The 6,881-nt window shown below is 40.3% G+C and overlaps 1 pseudogene; it reads right to left on the bottom strand.

Moving 5' to 3' along the window:
- Positions 1-4,915: 4,915 nt before the first annotated feature.
- Positions 4,916-5,932, bottom strand: LOC128109535 (heterogeneous nuclear ribonucleoproteins A2/B1-like; annotated as a pseudogene).
- Between the last annotated feature and the right edge of the window lie 949 nt (positions 5,933-6,881).

Here is a 6,881-nt window from a genome sequence, read left to right as displayed (position 1 = left end):
CCTCAGAATTACTTCCAAACAGTACAGCTAGTTGGAGAGTACCCCCTCTCTTCACAAGTCCTTACTTGGAGGTGAGTCTTACAAATCTTGAAAATTCAGGAACTTTCTGAAAGTTGTGAGTTGTTTATTTACTGTGTCTTGTAAATTTCCTTACTTCCTGAGCCAAAATAAGCCCATCTAAAATGTAACTGTTCTGTGTAGAGAAAACTGCTTCACAATATGATAGTACATACCCTTTCTTCTGAGGGTTTTATTTCTTGATCACATTGAAGATTAAGTTTTAATCTCAGAACAACTTTATTGTTTTCCAAAACATAAGCAATGGGTAAACTAAGGTTTTTTTAAATTTTGTTTTGTTTTTTAGCATGATTTCTAAGTATCAAATTCAGGTGCTCATGCTTACACAACAAGTACTTTATTGAGTGATCTAACTTGCTAGCCGTGTGTGTGTGTGTGTGTGTGTGTGTGTGTGTGTGTGTGTGTGTATGTGTGTGTGTGTGTGTAGAGAGATGATATTATAGGTCTTTATCATTTGTAGCTTTATAGCTGAAGTCTTCTGGTCCCATGTCCCACAGCCACTCAGACCCAAGCAAACACACAGAGTAATATATTAATTACAAACTGTATGGCCATTAGCTCAGGCTTATTACTGACTAGCTCTTAAACTTAAATTAACCCATAATTCTTATCTATGTTTAGCCACATGGCTTGGTACCTCTTCTCAATTCTGCCTTCACACCTTGCTTCCTGCCTGGCTATTGGCCAATTAGTGTTGTATTAAACCAGTGTACAAAGGCATTATCCCACAGCATAGCATTATTTTCACATACATACACACACACACACACACACACACACACACACACACACACACACACACACATAATAGGGAGATTTAATCATACCAGTCTGTGTTCATGCTACTATTTTCATTACAGTAACCAAATACATGAGATAAATGATTTAAAGGAACAAAGATTTATTTTGATTCACAGCTACCATCTACTCCAGTAGATCATCCTTGATCATTTGATTGGGTGACAAGATTCTAAAACAATGCACTTGAACACATATATGTAGTCCTCCTATACTATATTCTTCTGACTCATTTATTTGATTAATGTTATTTTGTATCTATCTACCTCTGCAACTTGATCTGTCTTTAAAAGTTGTAGATACTTTACTTAACCTTACTGATTCTTTTGTCTCCATCTTTCACATAAAGAGATGAATCACTTTAGGGGATCTTACAGAAGATGTTACAAAAGTGGACAAAAACCTGTAGAAAAGGTCCTAGAAGGATGGGATTTTAGGAGGAGAACACAAATAAAAATTTGAAAATTGCTACTTTATAGTAAGCATAATAAAAGAAAACTTGGCTGGGCGGTGGTGGCACACGCCTTTAATCCCAGCACTCGGGAGACAGAGCCAGGTGGATCTCTGTGAGTTCGAGGCCAGCCTGGGCTACCAAGTGAGTTCCAGGAAAGGTGCAAAGCTACACAGAGAAACCCTGTCTCAAAAAAACAAAAAATAAATAAATAAAAAAATAAATAAATAAAAGAAAACTTGGTAAGAAGTAACACTATGAAGTACAACATTAATTTCGGCCCAATTTTTTTTTTTTTAATTTTGCAATACCATTCAGTTCTACATATCAGGCACGGATTCCCTTGGTCTCCCCCCTCCCGCTCCCCTCACCTTCCCCCCAGCCCACCCCCCATTCCCACCTCCTCCAGGGCAAAGCCTCCCCTGCGGACTGAGATCAACCTGGTAGACTCAGTCCAGGTAGGTTCAGTCCCCTCCTCCCAGGCCGAGCCAAGCGATCTTGCATAGGCCCCAGCTTTCAAACAGCCAACTCATGCAATGAGCACAGGACCCGGTCCCACCACCTGGATGCCTCCCAAACAGATCAAGCCAATCAACTGTCTCACCCATTCAGAGGGCCTGATCCAGTTGGTGACCCCTCAGCCATTGGTTCACAGTTCATGTGTTTCCATTCGTTTGGCTATTTGTCCCTGTGCTTTATCCAACCTTGGTCTCAACCATTCTCGCTCATATAAACCCTCCTCATTCTCGCCAATTGGACTCCCAGAGATCCACCCGGGGCCTAGCCATGGATCTCTGCATCCAGATCCCTCAGTAGTTGGATGAGGTTTCTAGCACGACAATCAGGGTGTTTGGCCATTCCATCACCAGAGTAGGTCAGTTCGGGCTGTCTCTCGACCATTGCCAGCAGTCTGTTGTGGGGATATCTTTGTGGATTTCTGTGGGCCTCTCTAGCACTTTGCTTCTTCCTATTCTCATGTGGTCTTCATTTACCATGGTCTCCTATTTCTTGTTCTCCCTCTCTGTTGTTGATCCAGCTGGGATCTCCCGCTCCCCCAAGCTCTCTTTCCCTCGACCCTCACCCTTCATTACCCCCACACATTTCCAGGATGTTCATATAGATCTCATTCCATTTCTCTGTCATTGGGCAATCCCCGTGTCTTTCTTGGGGTCCTGTTTTCCAGGTAGCCTCCCTGGTGATGTGAGTAGCAGTCCAGTCATCCTTGTTCCACATCTAGTATCCTCCTATGAGTGAGTACATACCATGTTTGTCTTTCTGAGTCTGGGTTACCTCATGGCTAAGATCAAAAACACTGAAGACACCTTATGCTGGAGAGGATGTGGAGCTAGGGGAACTCTCCTCCACTGCTGGTGGGAATACAAGCTTGTACAACCACTTTGGAAATCAATATGGCACTTTCTTAGAAAATTGGGAATCCATCTCCCCCAAGATCCAGCTATACCACTCTTGGGCATATACCCAAGGAATGCTCAACCACACCACAAGAGCACTTGTTCAGCTATGTTCATATCAGCATTGTTTGTAATAGCCAGAACATGGAAACAGCCTAGATGCCCTTCAACTGAAGAATGGATAAACAAAATGTGGTACATATACACAATGGAATACTACTCAGCAGAGAAAAACAATGACATCATGAGGTTTGCAGACAAATGGATGGATCTAGAAAAAATCGGCCCAATTTTTTTAAAGATGTGTTTCTCTTTTCATTGGTACTAGCTGAAGAGTAGCTTAAATTTGTAGAAGGATGGGTAGCTCTCCTTTGTGTGGCTGTGTGAAATTTTCCATCATAGATGATGAGACATATGTACAATTATTTGTAAATCAAAACTTGTGAACATACTTATTTCCTATTGGTGCATTTTAAGCAACTGGGCATAAAAATTAGGTACAATTTTTTAGTCAAAACATTAGGATTTTTTTTTTAACTGCTGAAAATCTCACAGACAGTTCTGCCTAATAATACCAAACAGGATAGACAATACCTGACAAAGTGTGTCCTAATGCTAAATAAATGAAGAAAAGATTGAGTTAGCAATATATACTCAAGGAGTTAAAAACCCTTGGGATCTTACAAAAGTGGACATCCTGGAAGGATGGGAAGGAGTAATGCAGGTGTATATGTAGGAAAGGATATATAATGAGAATTCAAAGATAATATATCCAGAAGTTCTAGTGCATCATATCCTCTAAACTTCTGTGAAATAGCTGGATATGGGTAGGGGAAGTACACCTTCAGTTTTCATGTATGCTTAAGTTTGAATTCATTACAATTGAACCATATAAGAGCACAGTTTGTTTTACTGTCCACTACTCATTTTGACTGTCAAAGCAGAGACCTCATGGAGCTGCCTTATGTCAGCTTCAGTCTTGTTTCAGCTTCTTTCTAGAACAGAGATTTATCTTATTTTATTTTATTTTATTTTTTATTTTTATTTTGCAATACAATTCAGTTCTACATATCAGCCATGGATTCCCTTGTTCTCCCCCCTCCAGCCCCCCTCACCTTCCCCCAGCCCACCCCACATTCCCACCTCCTCCAGGGCAAAGCCTCCCATGCGGACTGAGATCAACCTGATAGACTAGGTCCAGGCAGGTCCAGTCCCCTCCTCCGAGGCCGAGCCAAGCAACCCTGCATAGGCCCCAGGTTACAAACAGTCAACTCATGCAATGAGCACAGGACCCGGTCCCACTGCCTGGATGCCTCCCCAGAGATTTATTTTTTAATCGATATCAATACTACCCTCAACAGTCTTGAATATTTTGCTTAAAACTGTTAAGAAATGTTAAGATCGCCGGGCGGTGGTGGCGCACGCCTTTAATCCCAGCACTTGGGAAGCAGAGGCAGGCGGATCTCTGTGAGTTCGAGGCCAGCCTGGTCTCCAAAGCGAATTCCAGGAAAGGCGCAAAGCTACACAGAGAAACCCTGTCTCAAAAAACCAAAAAAAAAAAAAAAAAAAAAAAAGGAAATGTTAAGATCAATGACTGGAGGTCCTACTAAAATACATCTAATTTCTAATGTGCACATTATTTTTCTTTTTTCCTTTAGAATTATTTTGTTACGTCATACATTTATAACAACTTTGTAACTTTACACATGCACTTAAATTTCTTAATGGGAAAACGTTATGTCTTATCATACTCTGATCTTGACAAATAGCTTTTCAAAACTTATGAGAAAAATCTTTAAAAAGGTTTAATATGTCACCTGAAACTTACAGTTTATACATTATAAAAGAAGGAATGCTTCTATATTCTTACAAAGACCACTAGAAAGAAACACCAACTAAAAGTTAAGACACTGTCTTGAAGGAAGCATTTTTTACAATCCTTCCTCCATAGTAAGGTAATGCTATTAAATAATCTATTCACAGAATGGCGCTCTATCTGCTGTGGTGTCTTCTACTACAACACTGCCTATTTGTGCATGACTGAGTAAGAGCTTCCTTAACATTGTTACTAAGATATACTGTAGCCTGAAATTCTTCTGTTACCTCTGGGCTCTCATCCTCTCCCATTTAGACAGTGAAGCTCTTGGAAAGTAGGAAGAAGCTCAGTACCGTCTACTTACACATAACCCCCACTTCATCCACTTCCTCCAGGATCATAGCTTGCTCTAACATATGGTGCTCCCATGTTCCTCTTACCACTAAAGTTTCCACTCTTCATTCAATCATAGTTAGAAGATTGCTGGTTATAATTTCCAAAATCATTGTCATTTCCACTCCCATAATTTCCTCCTCCATAGTTGTCATAACCAACTTCCTAGCCCCTACCCTGGGTGCATTATCCATGCCCTCTACCACCATATCCTCCTCCTCCATAACCAGTTCTACCTCTAAAATTCCCACCTCTAGATCCTCCTCCATATCCATTATAGCCATCCCCAAATTCACATCCACTTCCACATTCATCAGATCCCCATGCTAAAGTTGCTTCTCTCTCCTGGTCCCAAATTGCCACCATCACCATGAGAATCCACAGCTTCTTCCTCTTCCACTCCTAGAACTTTAGACTTCCCACATTTCTTGTCTAGGCAAGGACTTTCTAACTTCTGCATTGTGACTATTGAGGGTGTGATACTTTTGCAACACAATTTTATCCACAGGATCATGGTCATCAAACATAACCAAGCCACTCTCTCTCCCACAGACTGCCTATCAATAATTATGTCAATAGGATCAGTTTTTCTGTATTCTTCCAAGTAATCTCTAAGGTGGTATTCCTCAGCATCTTCTTTAATTCCAGCATCAAATAGCTTCTTTACTGTCACATGGCCTCCTTTCTCCTGACTCCTCTCTTGCTACAGGATGTTTTGGCTCAACTACCCTCCCATCAAAGTAATGAGGCCATGTCAGCATCAACCTCATCATGGATGAGAAAGTTACAAAACCAAATCCTCTTCATCTCTTGCTCGCAGAATTCCCTCATAACCACACAGTCTGTGAGGTTTCCTCATTGCTAGTAGTAGTTTCTCAAACTCATTTCTGTGGTTTCAAATCTTAAGCCAACAGTAAAGAGTTTACAGAACTTCCATTTCTCATTTTTTCCTCTCCAAAGAAACTGTTTCAAAGATTTCCCCATCGCAGACTCATTCGCTGCAGAACTGTTTACCACCTCCAATAAGAGAAGAAAAATCTCCACAGATGTACATGCACAGCACATGTCCTGACACTATGGTGAGCGCAGCCACAGCTAGAGGAACTCGCCACTGGGAACATCTGTTACACACAGGACCTGGCGTCGCTGCTACTTGCACATTATTTTTCTATGTGGAGATATTTTAACAACTGGGTAGTATTTTCAATTCCTACTGATGTCAAGAGCATAGGAATGCCTCGTTTAGCAGCCAGATCATATTAGATTCTTTGACATTATACAACAACTTAGCTATTGTGTATAAAACCATACATAGTACATGTGAATGTCCACAAGCCAATCATGATGTTGGGAAGTTTAAAAATCTGTACATTGGACACAGGTAATCCCATAATACAAATTATGTTCTGATAAATTCTAGCTGTGTAACATTGGATAGCTCTCTTCATTTCACTTATGTGTGTTGACAAATTGAATGCCCATCTGAAATGGGATTTTTATGAGTTTTAAATATAATTCTAGAGAAAATAAAAGACTGCTGGCTAAAAACATTTATGCAGAAGAGACTTCCAGGGCTTGCACCGCCGACCTGTGCCTACCTATAAAGTTTTTTATAGCAGAAAACATCATGGGGAAAATAATGCAAGCTCTGAAATGAAATTAAAATTCTGTGAATTTTAGGGAAAATTATTAAAATAAACTAAAAATTACAGTCAAGAACTGACAAGAAACATAGGGAAATGGTGCATGAGAAAGCAAATTGGCAGAATAAACAATTCTAAGTCCACAAAAATTGCACATTTGAGCCATATGTAGCTTTGCAGTTGACAGCCTCATCTGCATTATCATTATATGTTTTTAAATTTTTACTGCATTTACTTATGTATTCATGAAGAGGACACCCATGTATGTGGGGGTCAGAGGACGGCTTGCC

The sequence above is a fragment of the Peromyscus californicus genome, unplaced genomic scaffold (genome assembly GCF_007827085.1).
Source record: "Peromyscus californicus insignis strain IS unplaced genomic scaffold, ASM782708v3 Scaffold_14__1_contigs__length_90479793_seg_2, whole genome shotgun sequence".
In the NCBI taxonomy this organism is placed as follows: Eukaryota; Metazoa; Chordata; class Mammalia; order Rodentia; family Cricetidae; genus Peromyscus; species Peromyscus californicus.
The sequence above is the reverse complement of the archived record's forward strand: the minus strand, read 5'-3'. Positions and strand labels throughout refer to the sequence as shown.